Below are 22,230 nucleotides of genomic sequence, written 5' to 3' on the forward strand. Positions count from 1 at the left end.
CTAATGTTTTCTTTTTTGTTTATGATTGTCTATGCTAGTATCTTAGTTGAAATCCTATACTTTTTTTAGAACTTATTTTTGCTTCATTATATATTAGCTCAGTGGAGTTTTATGACATCCTGTGAGGTCAGCAGGACAGATCCTTTTTTTTTCTTTTCTTTTCTTTTTCTTTTTTGTTTTTCAAGACAGGGTTTCTCTGTGTAGCCTTGGCTGTCTTGGAACTCACTCTGTAGACCAGGTTGGCCTTGAACTTACAGAGACCTGCCTGCCTCTGCCTCCAGAGTACTGGGATTAAAGGCGTGAGCCACCAACACCGGGCTCTTTTTTTTTATTATTTCTATAGATGCAAAAACAGGCTCAAGCAAGTAGATGACTTGCCTACCAGGATCATAGCACTGGTTTCAGGGAATCAAGTACCTTATCAATTTTGATCTAACATATATACATAACCTTCAAGAGCTCCATCTTGCCATTGTCCATTCTCTTATGCTGTATATGATCCTAATTCCAACAATGAAGTTTTCTGTGTACTCTGCAATCTGAGTCTTTGTGTACCCTCATGACTTTTTATAGAACATATTTTAAGCACCCTTAATACTATATACACCCCACTTTTCTTTCATCTGAAATTCTTTAAGTGATGAAGAACCAAAAGTATTGGTTTTGTCATTCCAACAGTTTCAAGTCATCTGTTTTGGTGGTATAGTGGTGATCATAGCTGCCTTCCAAGAGTTTGGAGTCACCAGGAGTGGTACCTTGATCCTGGTGGTGAGTCAAGATCTCCAACAAAACATTAGGTTTTGGTTTAAAGAATTGGCAAGTTCTTTGATCAAGCAGGTTCAACCATCCCTAATTATAAAACATAAGTTTGAGAGTCTGCTTACTTTTATTGTAGTAGAACCTGTTTGTCCCTTATCTCACAGAGTCACAGTGTATTTAGATTAAATTGATCCTTGTTCTCTATGACTCAGTACCTATACTGCTCAGACTCTGAACTATGTCCCTATAAACCCAAAATTAAAATACTCTGATACTGGCAACAAGATAATTTTCTTACTATATTTGGATTCTAGAAAAGACTATATGCAAAGGCATTTAGATGCCCAATGACAAATCTGTGGAATCTTGATGCCAATTGTTTCCTGTGTCCTCACTGCAAATTTGGTGAACCTAGTCATGAGACAAGAGAAGACAATTATAACATTGGAAAAATGCATTCGGTTTTTGAAGGATTTATGAATGTTTGTGCTGGCATTAGAAATAAGTCTTGATTCTTTCCCCTTGTGAGGCAGGTTTTGGCTCTTGTCTCATTCCATTATCTATTTTCACTATTAAACATATTTTAAAATAATTTTTATATTTTGAAATTATAATATATCCTTTACCTTTCTCTTCCTCCTTCCAGCCCCTCCCAAGTACCCCCCATTCTCTCTCAAATTTGTGTTCTTTTTATCTTCAATTGTTATTAACACACACACACACACACACACACACACACACACACACACACACACACACACCCCTAAATATATTAGAGCAACCTGCTCAGTCCATATAATTTTGCTTGTATATATATGACTTCAAGATTTCAGGGCTGATCCCTAGGTCTTAGAAAACCAATTAGGGGTTCTTCCTTAGGGAAAACAGTGTCTCCCACTCTCAGCATTCTTTAATTGCCTGTAGTTCTTTGATGAGAGTTGAAGCCTCCAGGTTTTCCCCCTTCCCCGTCTGTTGGTGCTGTCATTGTTCAGGTCTTGTTTAGGTAGACATGTTCATGAGACTTAATGAGTATAGCTTCTGTGGCACTTCTGGAATACACAATCTCATAGCCAATTTCCTGTTCCTCTGGCACTTACAATCTTTCTGCATGCCCCCTTCCATAATGACCCCTGAGCCTTGGGTGCAGGAATTGTGTTGTAGATGTTTTGGTAGGAACTGAGCATCACAAGGCTCTCTTGTTCTCTGCATTTTGATTGGTTCCAGTTTTTAGTAATGGTGTCTGTTACAAAGAAAAGTTTTCTTGATGAAGGAAGAGGACTGCACTTATCTGTGGATATAAGAACAAGTATTTAAAACATAGTTAGGGATTATGTTCATTTAGGAAAGTATCAATTGTCGGTTCTCCTCCAACATCCATGACTTCTCTATCCCTAGGTGGTTGGCTAGGTTTCCAGTACCAGACATATTTTCCCTCTTGGTGAGCAGGCATTAAGTCCAATTCAAGAGCTGTTGGTTGTCATATATGGACTATGCTGATCAGGCCATTTCATAAACAATAGTAGGTCTACAGGCAGTTTCCATTCCTTAGAAGCTTGCATGGTGCCTTTTGGTACCATGTCTTCCGGAAAGAGGCTTTCAGCTCAGAACTAGGTCGGTTCCTCTGGGTCCTGTTTCCAAAGTGCATAGCATATGCAGAAATGAGGACCTACCTTCCCCATCGAAGAGGCAACCAAAGGGAAGAGCAATACCTATAATGTTTTGGGAGTCTCTTAGACAACCCCAGCAACTCCAAAGAGGGCTTCTCTTGCCCGGTGTTAGGGGTAGATGGTCTTTGGCTATTGTCAGCATTGTCAGCTTAAATTATTTATGTATATCTATGTGTACATGGAACTTCTATATAGGATATGTAATTTTAGGTCACTAGATAATAATATGATACTGTATGGATTTTTCAGACATCCTTACTTAAATGTTATTTTACCCTCCTTCCGTCTTCTGTATTTATCTTCCTCTGCTTCCATAATTAAAGCACTCCCAATTTTTCTCAGTTCCTCCTTCAAATCACTTGTTCCCTGTTTTTCTCCTTTTTATTACCCTCTCCACCTCCATGGTCCCCTTTTATGTTCCTGGTTTCTGCAGTTATTTCAGGTTATATAGTCACATCTGAAGAATTGGACCTAGGAACCACAGATGATTGAGAATGGAGAACATGCAGTGTTTATCTTTCCAGTTCTGGGTTACCTCACTCAATATGATCTTTTCTAGCTCCATCCATTTACCCAGATAGATCCTGATGAAGGAGACTTAGCACATCTTTAGCACTTTGAGTGTGCTTAGGGTTTTTTTTTGTTTTATTTCCAAATGAAGCATTAGCTGCTAACATAACGCAGGAATTACAGGGGATAATGTCTCTTGACTCCTTGAGCTATATTGAACTTTCAACCTATCAGGATGGAGTGCAAGTTTACTTTGTATTAAGCAATGAAGAGAAACAAGATGTAAATATGGACTTGTTTGAAGAATACATGAGCTTGGCTCATAAAATATCAATCTATTGAAGATATCTTAAAGCACTGAATGGAATATAACTAATTAATAGGTGAGAAAATCCATTCTGTTTCTATCAGAAAGGAATTAGCAATACAAACCTGAGTCAATGAGGAATTAATGCCCCATAAGAGTATTCCAGATGGTGTCTTGGGTTATCAATGCATCAGGTATCATAAATGAAAGAGCTTATATTATAAGCCAAGAAGTTAGTTGTTTGTTTCAGTTATATAGTTCAGTACAAGACAATCCATCTCAGAATCCAGTAGCTTAAAATCAACAACTATTTTATTATTTTTTTCAATTCTATAACCTTTCTTGGATCACCTGTGTGATCTGCTCTACATGATGTGAGATGGAACTCTTGACATCTCTATGGACGCTTGACTGAGAAGGCTGTCTACTAAAGAGAACTGGTAGTTAATGTTGATTGTTAGCTGGGAGCTAAAGTGGGGCTATAGATTAGGAGTCCCCATTCTCTGTGTAAGCTGAACTCCTTACACAGGTACCTGTATTCTAGGAAGAAGGAAGCAAAAGCTACAGGACCATAGTGTCACTATACAATCATGGTGAGCTACCAGGGACCTGTTTAACATGGTGTCAAAAGTCAGGTCATCGGCTTTCCTACATGTCCTATTAGCTAAAATAGTCAAAAGAGCAGTCCAGATACAAGGAGAAGAGAAAGGAACATCATTTTTCTATAGCAAGGGGATATGTATAAAAGGAAACGAAAGAACTTTGAAGACTATGAAAAGGAATGTATGGTGGTGATCAGTGGAGACTATGGGGAAAATGTGATGTTGATCATTGGCGACTATCTACACAAAGCTCATGTATCTACAAGACATGAAGAGCAAATTCAGCTTTGTGGTGATAACCCTGCCATACTCATTGCTGACAGTTCTGCTACCAGCCCTCTTGCCTTTGCCTTCTTCCAAGCTTATTTTCCTTGTGATCAGAACCTATAGCTTCTAAGCACTGTCAAAACTTGGGATGCCTACATCTCTTCTGGACTCTAAAGCCTTCTAATATGCACTTGTTTCCCAAGCTTGGACCTCATCTCCTGCTCTCCTAGACCACAGAGCATCTTTTTGTGTAATGAATTCTTACTCCCATCTGTATTCAGGACACTGATGCCCAGTTTCTTTTAAAGGTCTTTGTGGGGTTTTAGTTCTAGCTTGTGCATGTAGAATTGTACCTATTTCTCCTAACACCCTGCTTCTAACATAGAATGGACAAATAGCCATGTAAGATCTTAAGAAATTAAACAAATACTGACCTAAGCAAATGACTGTGGTTAGGACTAAGCTTATGATGTTTGTAGAACAGAGGAGGAAAGAAGAAAGATTTTGAAGAGAGGTAAGGGTTCATGGGAGAATTCATGTGTGGAGCTAGGTGATGACAGCCAGGCAAAGTTCAGATTTGATGTGATATGTAGTGGTAAGCCACTGTTCATTCTTGAGATGAGGTGTGGCTTAGTGAAATGATATTTAAACAAGATTAGTAAAGAGATGGAATGTAGGGCAGAGTGGAGAAACTAAAATCAAAGAGTCAGTGATTACTGGGCTCAAGGGGTGATGAGTGGAAATGATGGATATATTTCCTTGGTGGGGAACAAAACTACAGAGTGGTGGTTTATTTATTCATTTCTTGCTTACTTTTGAGGCAGAGTCTCACTATATAGCCCTGGCCTCACAGAACTCACTATACAAATTAGGATGGCCTTGAACTTACAAAGAAGAACCAGCTTCTGCCTCCTGGGTGCTGGGACTAAAGGTGTGTGCTGTGCCTGGCAGCAGTGATTTCTTGGATATAGGAAATTCTAATGGTCACCAGACACTAGACTAATGTAATCACCAGTAAGAGGCTGTGGTGGGGTCTGGAGGAGGAGTTGGCATGACTGACAGCAGTGTGCAGAACACAATGAATGGGGAAAGACACCGGGAAGAAATCTGCTAAACAGCAATGGCTTCCTCAACTAAGATCGCAGATTCAAGAAAGAGTAATGACTCAGGAAGACTGAGGGCAGAAGATGGGGGTTTTCATGAATGTTTCAATTGAGGAGAAAAGGAGACAGAATACAGTAGCAATTACTGTTCTGGATTTTGCCAAATGTTGGTGATATCAGCAGAACGATGGACATGAAGAGGGATACATAACAGTCCTCCATCAAGCTACACAAACTGTCTGTCCTGGTTACTAGGTTTGAGGGTTCCCCTGAGCATCATTCATATCACTTAGCTTCAGATGAATTTGAGGCCAAGGATCCCAACCATCCGTCACAGGTAGAGGAACAGGCTGAAAACTCAATCATCTTTGGGCATGCAGCCAGACCTGCTAGACCCCGAGCTTCGAAGTGGCACTGCACTTCCTGTCTAGACATAGAGCCTGCCTTGTCCTCAGGTTGTCTCTGGAGGAATGAGGCCCTTTCTCCTTCTCTCTCTCTTTTCTGTTCCAAACTTGGCATATAAATGCTGCTATTATTTGTCTCTTTCCCTTTTAATGGGAGTTAGCATTTGCCTCTGTCAATCAATGCCTAGCACTGAAAAGTCCCCATCATTCTCAAGTTTTTAATCAAGCAAAAAGCTTCCTCCTTTCCCCTTCAGTGCTGTCTTGCGCGCGCGCGCGCGCGCACACACACACACACACACACACACACACATTCACTCACCAAGGAATATTCTCTTATATAAAAACAATGCAATTATCACCTACCTCTTTCTTTACTATATATATTTAAAAATTATGATGTACAACATAATTTAGTTTCAGTTTCTAAAGATAAAGCAGGTCATTTAACCATTCCCTTCTCAGCTCTGGCTCCTGCCATAGCACATTATTGTGGTGTTTTCTATCTTTCTAGTGTATAATTTTAAAGATATATTTATATATGATGGATAATATATGCACATATATCTAAAAAATTGAAAAAAAAAAGTACTGATGCCTTCAGAATGGATGGATGCAAAATGTGTCAAGCTAAGTATACAGGCTTCATGAATTGAAGCCCCATGCTTTCTTGGTCGAGAGCTCTCTCTCTCACCTGCTAGGTCATGCCTCCTCTACTCCATCTACTGTATTCACTTAACACTATTGTGCTTTCTAAAACATTTGAACTAACAAAGTTTTGTTTGTTTGAGACAGGGTCTCGTATAGCTGGAGCCTTAAGGTGGCTTTGCCTCCTGTGCTGGGATTACAGGTCTGGGCCCCTAGTCCCAGCTAACACAGACTGCACCAGCCTGTACACCAGTGAAATGAAATATGTACCCAAAGAGATCTCAGTGCCATAGTGTCTGAAGAGGCTCCAGAGTTTTGCCTATTGACTGCATGGAGATGAACTTGCATAGCAAGAAAAGAGCCGAATGCTAAGGTTGAGAAAGGGAGAAGATAAATACAGAGAACTGGTCAAAGACATGAAAGAAAAGCAGGGGCAAAGAAGCCTTGTCTTACTTACACTTGTATTGCTGTGATAAAACACCAGGGCCGTGATAGTGGAGTGAAAGGTGGCTAAGACCTCACCTCTTGATCCACAACCATGATGGAGGGATGTAGAGAAGAGAGACAAGAGAGGGTGTGAGAAACTTTTAAAACCTCAAAGCCTAACCCCAAGGCCACACTTCCTCCACCAATGCTGTACTTCCTAATCCTAATCCTTCTTAAACAGTTCCACCAACAGGGAACCAAGTATTCAAGTACTCATGTGGACATCCTACTCAAACTCCCACACCATGGAGACAACTGGTATGATGTTTGGGAGCTCCTGGGTTTCTGAGGGAGCAAAGGTGTGTTTACACTACTGAGTCTATTATGCAGTGGGATCTGGGCTAACTGCTCTGCACAAGTATTTTATTCACTTTTTATAATTAAATGCAAGAGTTATCAACATGCTTATAATTCTGGGGCATGTTCTACTTGGCTTCTCAGAGTTCTCCTGGGCAATTAAGCTCCAGTTGCCTCAGTTTCACACTTAAAGGCTTCCCATTTCCCTCTTTACTTCCTTACTCCTTGCTAGTGTTTCCTGGCATCATCTCTAATACACTGTTGGCACTTCCACCTTTGTGTTAAGATCACAGCACTATACTGGGGCTGTAGTCAAGAGACACAGACACATAGTTCTCCCCGGTTCCTCATGGGTCCAGTGTGTTTTAGCAGAGGCTGGGGTGGATGCTCAGGGCAGCAGATTGCTGAAGGACTTGGCTGGGCTTGAGGGTCTACAGTCAGGTGGAGTTAATGGAAGGATAGTTGGCCAGAGAAAGAAAGCTGATAATCACTATGCTCAGGAGATGAGTCCTCCAACCATTGACTAATGTCTTGAAAGACATCAAAGTATCCAGGAGCCAGGACTACAAAGCCATTATCCAAGGGCTCTCCCCAGAACCTCTCTTCTTTTCTTGGCCTTCATTCATGCATCAAATCTTGCAAAGGTCTCTCAGAAGGAAGCAGATGATGGAAAAAAATCTATATGATGGAACATCACATTAAGGACAACAAGTGACTAGATTGGAAGAATTAAAAGTTTATTGTGATCTCTTACTCAGAGGTGGGTGGGACCTCAAGACCAAAGTCAAACAATGAAAGAGGCTTCCCTTTCTCTGCATAGTTCAGCTGTGTTAAAATATGTGATTCCAGCCAAACATGTGGCATGCACCTTGAATCCCAGCACTTGTTAGTCTGAAGCAGGGGTACAACATATAACCCTGTCTCAAAAAAGGGGACAGAGACTTCTACACAGACAGCATGTGTAGTTGAGCTCTGGGTACCAATAGTGCAAGCCATTCCTCAGAGGATTCAAAAAGCCTCAGAGAAATAACATGGCACCCAGTGATGGACAGAAATAGGAAACACTCTTGACAATGTCTTTCCAACATGCCGGGCTGTGGATTGGCCTCTTCAGTTCTAGCACAATTTCAGGAGTGGCTCTTTATTTGTTTTAAAGTACTCTCAACTCCTGAATTCTGGCCCTCCCTTAACAGGATGTCATTAAAATATGGGCCAAGTTTTTCACAGGGCTTCAGTTCTCTTTCTGAGGGGATCAATATACACAAGCACTTGTCTGTGCGTTTTGTATTCCCCTGGAGTGGTTCTGTCTGTTCTTTGCTAAGATGGGATCTGACCTCCCTTGGTTTAGATGGGACCCACTCCAGCCGCTCAGCCCTATGTGTGGGGGTTGCAAGGCTCACATACAACTACCATTGAGAAGCTGCCAATGAGGGAGGGGGTGGTAGTCTAGTCTTAACACTCAGCTTCTGGCTGAATCCCACAGATCTGATTATTGAGGCTGAGAGCTGGGGTGGAGATGCCATTGTGGAGGAAGTGGGAGGGCACTTTAAGGAATTTACACAGTACCTTTGCTTTGGCAGGACTTTATTCATCCACAGCCAGCTACATCTCAAAGGCTCAGCTGACAAAGCTTGAGCTCTTCTCTGAGCTAGTTAAAGGAGGCAGTCTCAGCCCTCTCGCTTGAGTAAACTCACAGTTTGTACTGGTTCCTAGTCCTGAACAATATCTAAGAATAGGGAGCCAGGCATTTCCTTTATTGGCAGCATAGTGACTTTTCATGGGATAAGCTCAAAATGGAAGGGCCAGAGGCCAATCTGTAGTTAATAGAGAGGGGAGGGGAACGGTAACCATAGCAGCAGCGAAAAGAACACTAATAGTAGGGTTTACCCATGGAGCCCACTCTCCAGGCCAGGCCACAGTAGGCAGCTTCCTGAGCCGAGACAACTTTCATCATCCATGAATCCACACTACCTTCGAGGAAATCAGTCTGAAAGAAGGAATTTGCACCAAATCCTAATCCTGCAACTGCTAAGCAACTGAGACAGGAAGATTAAATGTCCGGTCAGGATTTCTCCCTCTGAATTTTTCCTGAAAGCCTTTGGTGTTACAATTTGAAAAATCGGACTGATGACACAGCCCAATGATAGAATCCCAACCTAGCGTATCCAAGGTCCTAACCTCAAACAAAAAGGAAAAAAAAAAAAATAATTATTAGAGCCGTAGGAGCACAGGCAGTAGAGGTCATCCTTAGTTGCCCAGTAGATTTGAGGCCAGCCTGGGCTACTTAAGACCCTGTCTCAAAGAAACAATAACAAACAAAATAAAAATTCAAGCAGAAAGGTGGGAGGAGAGGGAATAGAGACAGGTTGGTTAATGGTACCAGACTGCAGTTGGATGAGACTGAATTCTGATGCTCTCACCCACAGTAAGGTTGACTGTGGTTGACTGTAGTTAAGTATATAGTACAAAATAACTAGTAGAGAGATTTTAAGCGCCCCAAACACAAAGAAACAATCAGTGTTTCAGGTGACAATCATACCAGTACCCCTGATCTGTTCATTACTCACCATACACTTGTATTGAAGCATCACGCCATACTCTATAAACGTGTCTATGTGTCATTCAAAAGTAAATATACATGTTAAAAGACAATTGGCCTGAAATAAAGTCTCTTCACTCAACAGGAAAGAACATTCTGAAATTCTACACTGGCTCAGAATCCCAGGTGTTTGTCACCTGCTACGGATTTGGTGATTTGCCATTCAGTAAATCCTCTGTATACAGCTTTCTCAAGTTGGCAAGCCTGTGTAGTGGCCTTTCTGTGAGATCTTTGAGCTTCTGACTCTCCCCTTAACTCTTCCTTCAGATGCTTGTTCTGCTCTAAAAATGATCACTGAGAAACAAGGGCCAAGTGGGAGAGCTGCCACAGTCACTCCTCCGTGCCCAGGTAAAGAGAGCAGGTCTTCAGAGATGTTCTCTGGGATGTGTGTCTTTGTTAGGGTTTCTGTTGCTGCAAGGAAACATTATGACCAAAAATGAAGTTGGGGAGGAAAGGTTTATTTAGTTTACACTTCCATATAGCTGTTCATCACCAAAGGAATTCGGGACAGGAACTCAAACAGGGCAGGAACCTGGAGGCAGGCACTGATACAGAAGCCATGGAGGGGAGCTGCTTACTGGCTTACTTCCGATGCTTACTCAACCTGTTATAGAACCCAGGACCAGCAGCCCAGGGGATGGCACCACCCACCATGAGCTGGACACTCCCCCACTGATCACTAATTGAGAAAATGCCTTACAGCTGGAGCTCATGGAGGCATTTCCTCAGCTGAGGTTCCTTTCTCTGATGACTCTAGCTTGTGTCAAGTTGACACACAAAAACAGCCAGTACAGTGTGCTTTCCCCACACTGAACTAAAGCATTTCCATATTGCAGTTTTTAAACCGTAAATTCCAATTAAACCAGTACATACAACCTGTACCAGTGATTGGGGTTGGGACTGGAGCATATCAGCCATATCTGATATGGTAATCATACCGCAAATATAGGTACATGCCATCCTGAGGACTGAAAAACAACAGTGGTAGCAAGGGGACTGAAGGTGAATTTGTTTCCTGCAGACTATTGTTTCTCAAGGGGTGGCCATTACACCTGGCTACATGTCCACTCTCAGCACAGCCAGAGGGTCACCTCCCAAAATGAATGCTGTGAGACTAATTGGCTTACCAAGAATTATCAGAAATGCTAGTGTATTTCAAAAAACAGGAGTTTTTGCTGGATTGCCTGCTGTTTAAGGATAAGAAGGCAGACAAAATGACTCTAAGGTATTAGATAAAAGTGAATTTTAATCTGATCAGTTGGGATTTTTTTCATAAACCAGATTACGTAATATGCCCTGCCACCTTTAAGCCTCCTTGGTCCATGCCAAGCTGTATTTGTGCTAATCGCTTTTGACACAGTGCCCAAAGTAACAAAGTAGATCTCCCTACAATGTCGATTTTAGTCCACAGGGCTCAGCTCTTGAGACCCAGTGCTCTGTCCCCATTAGTATTATGATGCTCTGAAACATCACGCCCCCCCCAACCCTCCCCACTCTCCAGCCAACAGCTCTGCATTTGTCATAAATCGTGGGTGATGGGAGAAGTTATAATAATACCATCAGTAATGAACAGCTGTAAGGTACTTACTAAGTCCCAGGACATATGTAGCCCCTCTCTGCTACAGACACCACCCTGCATCCAGAGGGGCACAGGGAGAACCAGGGGAATTCATTAAAGGAACATTTACAGAGGTGAGGATAGGACAAAGGGACTCACATGATGTGGTGAGGTGCCCAAGGCAAAAAGAATCTGGTAAGAGCTGGAGTCACAGGATGACAATAGAGGGGCATAGCTATATGTTGAGGCCGGACCAGGAATGAGTATAAGACAGTAGGGCCAGGAGAAAGGTAAGAATACTTGAGTTTCTCTCCTACCAGGCAGCACCCACTCGCCACACCCAACTAGCAGGCAGAGGGTGCTGGGGGTTGTTAATCAGAGAGGTCATGCTCTTGGGCATAGATTAGGGAAGATAATTGGATCCATGAAAAGCAAGCTGAGAACAACCAGCCTAACATAGTAGTCATTGTTTTCATTCTTAACCTAAAATGTTGAGGCAAGAGAAGGCACAACTAGGACTCAGAGTGTCCCAGTAATTTCCCCAAGTCAGTCAGAGATTTGGCGCCAGGCTTCCTGACTTAGGCTGCCCTTGGTGTGGTCTCTGTGGTTCTTTCACTTCCTCCCACTTAGGAATCAGGTGAACAAAACCCTGCCTGTTGTCCAAATCCATCACTTGCCCTGTGACAAACTGGAGCCTGCAGTCTCCCAGGCCAGCTTTCTGTTCTAATGAAGTAATTTCAACTCTGACACTGTCAGACTTGATTTGGGTGTCATCTTACAAAGCCAGACATGCTGCTGCAGTGAACTGCTGTCCTCCTGGCCTGATACTTATAGCAGTTTGTTTTCCATTACTATAATGAAGTACCTGAGGCCGGATAACAAATAAAGGAAAGGAGTTTATTTAACACACAGTTTGGGAGGTTTACAGTCTAAATAGTGTAGTGCTAGTTTTGACAAAGGCTCCACAACTGTGTCACTTCATGGCAGGTAACACCATGAAAGAAACATGATGGTGAAATCGATCACAGGGTAAGGCAGGAAGCTAGAGAGCCTCTGGAGGCCCATGACCTTCCTAACTGCCCCCACTCAGCCCCACCTCCTAAAGGGCCCACTGCCTCTCAACATGCCTACACTAGGGATCAAGCTTGGAATACCTGCAACGTTGGAGGACGTGTTCAAATAATAATAATAGATTATTATTGCCTCTTATATTCCATTCTATACTATGGAAAAGGTGACATTGATGAATGTCATGTCAGGCACTGTCACCATCCTCTCTGAATACTGACAGCCTTGTACATGATTAGGGCCTAGTCGGTTTGCATAGCTTAAAATACTTCTACTGCATTTCCTATGTGCATATTTTTCACATTCTCTAGTAGTTAACCTCTTCGTTTCATCTTGCTAAATGGAAGCAAACTTCAAAATAGTCACACAGTAATTTCTAAAACTTTTATCCTCTCCTTCTCCCTCCCTCTCCCTCCCCCTTTCTCTGTCGGTATTTTCCTTCTTGATCAAAATAGTTGCCTGGATGGATGGATGGATGGATGGATGGATGGATGGATGGATGGATGAAGTCGAAGAACCCAGTACTACAGAATAGATGATAGAGATAGAAAGTTAGGGGTAGGTAGGTCCCAGTCAGAACACTCTGAGATGGCTTGATACAGCAGATTCTAGAAATAACCTCAGGGGACAATTGCAGAGAGTCATCCATAACTCCACCCATGGCTTCTTATATCTTTGTGCCCTAGGTAGTCTCTGGCCTGCAGAGCTACTAACTAGCACAAGGAAGTTGAAGTGAATGTCCAAAGCACAAACTTCAACCATTAAGGATCAAAAATTGGCAGATAAATGTCAGTCACCTTGCCCCTAGGTAGTACAATAATTATGCATAGTTCCTTGAGGAGCTTGGGGTAGAACTGGTAACTGTTACCTGCATTCCTTGTACCTTGTATAAGGCTTCTAGCCTTTCCTTCCTGGTTACCTTCCCAGTCTTTCCCAGTGCTTCATGCAATCCCCACCCAAATAAATTATCTGCATTCAAGCCTTATCTCAGGATCTCCTTTAGGGATGCCCGGGGAAGAGATCCTCCATCAGATGCGCAAAGACAGCAGCCTTAGGCTTTCTGTCTCTGATGGAATAGGCTGCCTGCAATTCTATTTCTCTAAGTCTCAAACTTCATAGCCCTCTGGGGACAGTCCATGGTCCTTGATCTTGCCTACTTTTATCACTTCCTGAATGTGAGAAACAAATGATTGGATTCTGTCCATGACTTTGTTCTCGCCTAAACAGCCATAGGTAATCACAGCTCAAAAGCTAAGTAGATACTTATCTTATTAAACCCAGTTGAAGGTCAATGTGGTGGTGCTCACCTTTAGGCCCAGCACTCCAGAGACAGGGGCGAGGATCTTTGTGAGTTCCAGGCCAACATAGTTTACATTAGAAGCTCCAGGCCATGCAAGAATATATAATGGACCTTGCCTGGCCTTAAAACAACAGCAAAATACAGTTGAGAAACACCTAATGAACTGTCTTGGACAACTTTAGTAAAGTTCCACTTCTTAACCCTTTCCAAAAGGGAATAAACCAGGAAATCCACACAAAACCAGACTAACCCAAAACACAGGAACAATTTCCCTGGGGAAGGAAGCTCTAATTACTCCCCTGGAAGTTAGTTGAGACACTCCATGTCAGCAGAGGATTAAGTCAAATCCCTCAGTGTCCACTAAATTTCTCTATTAACTTGGTTGAAAACACGTTAAGTTTGCTCCACAGACCTGTACAGGCTTGAAAGGGAAGCCGGATGTTCTGGATGGAAAGTGGCTCCACCCTACCATTAACATTACTTTGTTTATTTAAGAGATTACCAGTCAAGTTCTTACCTATTTTATCTTAAATCATGTTTCACTATCAAATGCAGTGTGAGGATCTGCAAGGAATCTAGAAAAGTGCATAAATAGAAAACAGTACATAAAAATCCACACAAATGTCTTGGGACCATGTTTTCTCTCTGCTGTGTTACAGAACATTGTGGATGTGTGCACGTGATGGGTGCTGTGTACATATTTTAATTTTCTTCTTATCTCCTTACATGGAATAGAGATGTATTACAAACCAATTTTTTTATTAGAAAGGCTATCCCAAAACTATATTTTCAGGGATCATTTCTATAGTGCATTATTAGAAAAATTTATCTTTCTGTGTAGAGCACAGAACACACAAGGATGGAGGGATACTAAAGATAGGGGGTAAGGCTTACTAAGTTAATAGTACATTAGTAAGTTAATGGCAAATTAACCAAAACTAAGGATGTATGAAGAAGCCTTATGAGAAATCCACTAGTTTGTAAGCTAATTTAAAAATGTAATTTAAAAAAATGATGTGTGAGAGGCACGTCTATCTCTGGGTCAGCCTGGGGTCTACAGAGTTAGTTCTAGGGTAGCCAGGGTTACACAGAGAAACTCTGTCTCAAAAAAACAAAATAGTTTGATCAGGGAAAAGTTGCAAAGTTGGACAATGGGTTATTAAATAAAAATCTGTGTCAGGCAGAAGTTACCTCCCTGAATTATCAGTCAGGGAAGCCCCAGATGCATTCAAAGCAACACAGGCTATTTATTACTGTTTCTCTTTGTTTTCCACCATAACTAGATGGTAAGACCCTATTGCTGAAGATACAATACACTTTGATTTCAGGACAATGAGAAATCAATCTTTTTTAAAAACATTTTTGAGGCAGGATCTTTCTTTTTTAATTAATTTATTTTATTTTATGTGCATTGATGTTTTGCCTGCATATATGTCTGTGTGAGGATGCCAGATCTGCTGGAACTGGAGTTACAGACAGCTATGAGCTGCCATGTGGGTTCTGGGAATTGAACTTGGGTCCTCCGGAAGAGCAGCCAGTGCTCTTAACCACTGAGCCATCTCTCCAGCCCCTGAGAAATCAATCTTGCACTGACCAGGAACTACTGGCTAGCTTTCATAGTGTTGGAATGTGCTATGCGGGCTACTGGGTGAGAAAAAATATCAGTGATCTTACACAACTTTGGGTCCTGCATACTACAGTACTGACCTGGCAGGTAAGATGTGTCCATTGGTGCAATAATGGCATAACTGTTAGGGGAACAACCTTCCATTTGCTGAGTGGATTTGAGGCCTGTTTCACAGGAGGGATTCATACCTAGTACTGTGAACTGGCCCTGGAATGGGGGTGACTATTGTTTATTTTGCTAAGTGGTCATGTTGTGAAACTTCCTTTTAAGTATTTGTTTAATATATACCTATAGATTTATGCTGGTCTCAACCTTGGATGGTGGGCAGTGGTTAATATAGAGGTCCATAGCTGTTCAAAGTGCTAAGAATAAGTTACTGTGTGTGCGCAACTATAGATAGGACATTTATAGCAACTCGCCTCCTGCCAGGCTCAAGGGACATTGCGGAAGAGGAAACAGAAAGAATGTAAGTACCAGTGGATGGAGAAATGCTATCAACTATACATGACATAGATGTTGCATACATGAACTCAAAGCAGTTGAAACTTCCAATATGGATGGGGAAAAGACTCACAAAGCCCCACCCCTAGCTGAGGAACTATTGGCAGTTGATGGTTACTAACTGAGAGAGTCCTTTTGTTTTGAGTTATGGCTACTGGTAGGTTGCCTATGCCCTAGTGGATGGCATCACATTCATGCTTATAAGGGCAGCACTAATTGGACTCAGTCACTGTAAATTTAAAAACTGAAAACAAAAAGAGAGAAAGGGCTTCAAGTGTGGAAGGAGATGCACGGGGGGAACTTAGGAGAAACTGGAGCAGGGAATGGCTGGGTGGGTATGAACAAGACACATATACATATATAAAAATAAATATGAAAAATTTAAAAGAGTTATTTATTTATTATATATACAGCATTCTGCCTGTATATATGCCTGCAGGCCAGAAGAGGGCACCAGATCTCATTACAGATGGTTGTGAGCTACCAGGTGGTTGCTGGGAATTAAACTCAAGACCTCTAGAAAAGCAGCCAGTGCTCTTAACCATTGAGCCATCTCTTCATCCCCCCAAAATATTATTAACAAAAAGAAAGAACCTCTCAATTTATGCTTTTGCTTGGTCATATGGCTTTCTCATTTAACTGTTCACCTGAAAACAATTTTCCTATCTGGGGAGAATAGCATGCTAATTTTGTTTAATTTATATTTTTTTAACTTGGTAATGAGACTAATATTCACTTCTTTATTAGTTTTTTTGTTTTGTTTTGTTTTGTTTTGTTTTGTTTTTGTACCCTCCTTTTGCTTCTCATCTCCTTCTCCTTCTTCTTCCTCTTAGACAAAGTTTCACTGTGCAGCCCAGGCTGGAATCAAGCTGGTGATTCTCCTGGATCAGCCTCCCAAGTGCAGAGATTGAAAGAGAACACCACCATGTCTGGTCTTCTTTGTGTATTTCTTCTGTATATTTTTTCTTATATTCTTTGCCCACATTTTTCCCATTATTTTCTCAGTTCAATCAGCAAACAATAACTTTTCATATTTATGGAACCAATGTGATAATATAACATCACAGTGATGCATTGTAGAAAGAGTCATCAGACTAATGAACATGTCATTACATCTCTAGCATCATTCTTCTTGTGATAAGAATGCTAAAACTCAGGGTTGAAGAGATGGCTCAGGGGTTACCAGCACACTCTGCTCTGGGTGGGGGCAGGGACTGACTCTTCATGCTCCTGAATGTACATGGTGCACAAAATCTCACACAGGTGCACACACACACACACACACACACACACACACAGAGAGAGAGAGAGAGAGAGAGAGAGAGAGAGAGAGAGAGAGAGAGAGAATAAATAGGGGCTGGGGAGATAGATGGTTCAGTGGCTAAGAGCACTGGCTGCTCTTCCAGAAGGTTCCAGTAACCAGTTCCAGGGAATATGACATCATCTTCTGGCCTTTGCAGGCACCAGGCATGTGGTACCCAGACATACCTGCATACAAAACACCCATACACATAAAATAAATGTAAAAAAAATTAACCTTTTTAAAGTGCTAAAAATGTACCAAAATATATAAGCATTTTAAAAATGTGCATTGTCACTAACATGAAGTAAAATAAATCACTAAATCTTTGTCTACCTTCTATCAGAATTTTAATGTTCTTACTGAAAAATAATAAGTAAATATACACTGGAAATAAAAGCATGGGGCTTGTCACATTTACGGCAAATAATTTCCTATTTATCAGCAAATGTTAGTTTTTGCACTTTTAGAAAAGTTTCTTACATGTATTTATAACTTTAATGATTTTGATGGGTATGGTGGCATGCGCATTTAACCCCTAACACAAAGAAGGCAGAAACAGACAGATCTCTGTGAATTTGAGTCTATCCTGGTCTACAGAGTGAGTTCCAAGCCAGCCAGCTACATAGTGAGACTCTGTCTCAAAAAAATTGTTTTTCAATTTTTACATTTAATTCTTACCAGCTCCAGAATCCATTTTTAACGATCAACTTCTATTTTCCTAATAAATTATTTTAACAATCATTTGTTAAGTACTTCAGGAAAAGGTCACTATGTCTTTTATTTTATTTTTATTGATTATTTTTATTTATGTTGCATGTTTATTTATGTGTGTACCTGTGAGTTTATGCGCACCATCACGACAAGTTTGAAGTGCCCACAGAGGCCAGGAGGGGCACAGGATAGCCTGAAACTGGAATTATAAGCAGTTGTGAATTGTTGTGGGTTCTGAAAACAAAACCTGGGTCCTCTGTAAGAGCAGTAAGTGCTTTTAACCACAGCCGTCATTCCAGCCCTCTTCTCTCTTTTAAATTAGTAATTGAAGTCAAACTCTGTTCAAAAACCTGAGGAAAAAAAATCACAGATTCTCTTTTCGGCCTTGGAATTGTTGGTCCAGATTTTGGGAAATGCTTAAGCACAGATTGCTTCAGAGAAAGTTCCGTGGATAGGAAGGCCTGTTTGTCTCTGGAGTGTGTAGAGATGACAGGCTTTGTTCTTGGGGTTTTCCTGTGATTGCCTGGAGACCCATGGCAGGCAGCCCTTCGAGGCCACTTCCTCACCATCCTTCCCACAGGGCAGTACTCAGCCACTGTTTTGCCAAGAGGTTAGTGGCTGGAGGAAGCCCCTTTATCAGGCAATTGTCAAATACACAGGCCTGGAATGTGTATTTCTCTTCCTGGAATGAAATGCTAATAGATTTGTGTTAAAGAGGAAACAGGAGGCAGTGTGACCTAATGTTTGCTTCTCACTTCTGACAAGTTTTAGCTGTTTCAACAAGAAAATACGACTAAACACATTCTTCCCATAAAACCCAGCCCACCAACTTGGAGGTAGTTAGGCATCAGAACACTAGTAATGTTGGCTTGCAGTAACATGGATGTTTGCCGTACATGTAGTTCATGAGGAGCCAGTCTGTCTCTGTGTTTGTAAATTGGAGTGGCCCCTGATGGTCTTTGCTACCCTTCAGGGTCATTTTTTGTACTTCTGTGTAGGTCCCTTGTTCTTTACCTTTCCTGAGTCTGCCATTAGCTGCCACTGTGATTGACAGGGTCCAGTGAGGGCCAGTCTAGGATTTTTTTTGTCTGAACCCCTGGGCTGGAATGATCACTTTGCTCCATCCAGGGCCTATGAAGGAACAGCTGTGGGAAGCCTCAGAACAGAGCTTGAGACACAGGGAGGTCCCTTCAGACCTCTGTTTGCAACCCTGAAGCCAGCCACACCTGTGGACTTCTCTTGAATGAAATAATAAATTCTCTTTCCCTTCTTATGTTATAACAAAATATTATAAATGTAAATTTTAAGGTTATGAACAAAAAAGATACTGCAGCAATAAAATATAGATAAATATTGGAATTTTTAGTATTTTTATGTTTTTACTTAATTTTTGAGCATTTCATACAACATATTTTTATCACACTCCTTCCTCTCCCCTAACTCCTCCTGGATTCTCCTCTACCCCAAATCTGTACATTCTAAATCTTCCTTACAACAAAGATGATTCACTCTGGGATTTTTTTTCTCTTTGTTTGTTTTGTTTTTCAAGACAGGATTTCTCTGTGGCTTTGGAGGCTGCCCTGGAACTTGCTCTTGTAGACCAGGCTGGTCTTGAATTCACAGAGATCTGCCTGCCTCTGCCTCCTGAGTGCTGGAATTAAAGGAGTGCGCCACTACCGCCCAGCTGAAACATTTTTTTGCACACTCATAATTCCTTGATGTCTGGGTTTTTTGTTTGTTTTGTTTCGTTTGAGACAGGGCTTACCTTGTAGCCTAGGCTGACAACCTTCTGTAAGGGCCAAAGTTAACCTGTAAGCCCCACTTGTCCAAGAACAGATAACTTCCTGGAATGCCTGGAACTGTGGTTCTCCTGAGATAACAAGCCACATGTTTTCACTCCCTAAACAAGTTTGTTTGACCAAACTGTACCAGATGTGCTTGGTCACGTGTAGGTAGGAGGTATGAAGTGAACTGAAGACTCCTTTAGACTGGGGGTTGGGGATATCTGCAAATGACTACATGGGTATCTATGTTAAAATGAAAATTGGGACAACAAAATTGGGCCAGCCACAGAGCTGGGTCCCTTTTCCAGAAAAGGAAGTGGTAAGTGCCAAACCATAAAAAGGGACGGTTCTAAAGAAAGAGAATTGTGTGGACAGAACAGAATGAATGAGGAAGTCAGCAAAAGCAAAGAGACCCAGTTGTGTAGATGGTACAGTCTCCTTATGTAGCCCAGGTTGGCCTTGAACTTGAGATTCTCCGATCTCAGACTCTGAGTGCTGGAATTACAGGCATGTAACCCCATACCCAGCCTTACCCAGGGCTTTGCTAGCTATCCAATAGGGTTACCTTTAATAGAGAATGGTGCTCCGTCCTCCAGAGTCTTCCTAAGCACAAATGCCTGGATAAGCACCCTTTTATATACCCACACTAGGGTTTGGTATCAGATAGTTTGATCCTTTGCCACCAACGTCAGAGAAAAGCTGGGTCACAGTTCTTAAAGTACCTCTGTCACAGCATGGAATGCAGAGGGTCTTCCATATGCAGTCTTTCTTAGCTTTTACTTCAGCTCTATGAACAGACTTTGATTCTTTCTTCTATCATTTAACCTTTGGATGACCTTTATCTCTACTTTGGGGGCACACACACACACACACACACACACAGAGAGAGAGAGAGAGAGAGAGAGAGAGAGAGAGAGAGAGAGAGAGAGAGAATCTAGGCTTCATGTTGTAGAGAGTAGTTTTCTCATATGAATTCTCAATAGTCTAAATGGAAGACTTGAATGGGAATCAAAACTTCCATTTTTTTCCCCCCTAGGAAAGTAATAGTTGACAAAGACTTCTTAGTAAGATTACCTGGGTGGGCTCAAGCCTCCACTCTGCCTTCAACTGCTGTGCAACTATTTGCATATTATCTAGCATCTCTGGGCTGCTGTGGAGCAAAGGAGTTAAAATACAAGAAGAAAAGAATATAAAGGGAGAGCCTGAGTTCAAAGCCCAGCTCTATTACTTATGAGCTGTGCAATGTTAGACAAGTTATTTAGGCTCTCGGGGACTCAGTCCTCTCACCTGTTAAGTGGGATAACAGTAATCTCCATTTCAAAAGGCTGTCATGAGACTCATGTGGTGGTACAGGCCTGTAAGCCCAGCACTCCCTGTAGCAGAGAGTTCAGGACAACTAGGGCTACACAGAGAACCCTGCTTCAAAAGCAAAGAGAGGAGAGGAGAGAGGAAAGAGAGAGAGGGGAGGGAGGGTGAGAGAGAGAGAGAGAGAGAGAGAGAGAGGGAGGGAGAAAGAGAGAGAGAGAGAGAGAGAGAGAGAGAGAGAGAGAGAGAGAGAGAGAGAGAGAGAGAATATTATGTGGACGTAGATACTTTAAGAAACACTTACAAATAATGACTCCCACCACTGTGTGCTTTCTGGATGTAGCTACTTTTATTTTGAAAGTATTATTCATTCCAGGCAAGGACAAAGCATTGATGGTTTGATGTTTTCTGGCACAGGTCTCACAAATATCTCAAAACCCATTGGGATATCTGAGCTAGAGGAAAAATGCTTATTATTCAGCGTGTCACCTCTAAATAGCAGCAGAACCGTCACTGCTCTGATTAGGTAAGCAGTGCCCGAAAAGCGCTGAATCATAGCCCCGTCCCCCTGATGGAAACTCACATGGTCACTACGCTCATTTTCTATTTTTGAAGTATACCTTCATGGCTGGAATTTTTTGTGAGGAAGTGAGAGAAAGCCAGAGAACTATTATTTAGAAATGATGTCTGTAATCTCATCAAGTTGCTGGGGTGGGAAACAAATGCACCAGAATCAACTGATTGGAGGTAAGAAAGGAATAGCAGCCAGTTAATCTAATTTTTCATAAGAACAAGTGATGAAAAAGAATCCTATAAAAAACCAAGTTAATCCACTATTATTTTAATAAAAAAGATAGAGCAAGGTAGATCCTGAGTCACCTTCCTGATCCACTATTTTTATTGACTTGAGATAACAAAGGATGAGAGTAGTCTGAATAGGGCTGTTTAGTTTCTGCCCAACTGATAACTCACATCCTGGAATTCCCCCAGCCTTGACAATTGTTGCTTAAGTTGATATTCTGAACACAGATTCTTTTCCCCAACATTTGTTGGGGAAAGAAAAAAAAAAGTTTAAACTCAGGGAATTTTTTTCTGTTAGCCACTGATTAAACCATCTTTTTTTCTATTGATAGAGTTGCCAACTTTTCACAAAAATGGATTTGTGTGTGTGTGTGTGTGTGCGTGTGTGTGTGTGTGTGTGTGTGTGTACACGCTGGTGCCCTCAGAGGTCAGAACAGGCTGTCGGATTCCCTGTAGTTGAAGTTATAGGAAGTTGTGGGCCACCCTATGTGAGTGGTGGGAACTGTCTCTGCAAGAGCAGTACTCACTTTGTTTTTGTTTGTTTGTTGTTGGGTTTTTTGGTTTTTTTGTTTTTTTTTTTGGTTTTTCGAGACAGGGATTCTCTGTGGCTTTGGAGGCTGTCCTGG

The sequence above is a fragment of the Cricetulus griseus genome, chromosome 6, assembly GCF_003668045.3.
Source record: "Cricetulus griseus strain 17A/GY chromosome 6, alternate assembly CriGri-PICRH-1.0, whole genome shotgun sequence".
NCBI classification, from domain to species: domain Eukaryota; kingdom Metazoa; phylum Chordata; class Mammalia; order Rodentia; family Cricetidae; genus Cricetulus; species Cricetulus griseus.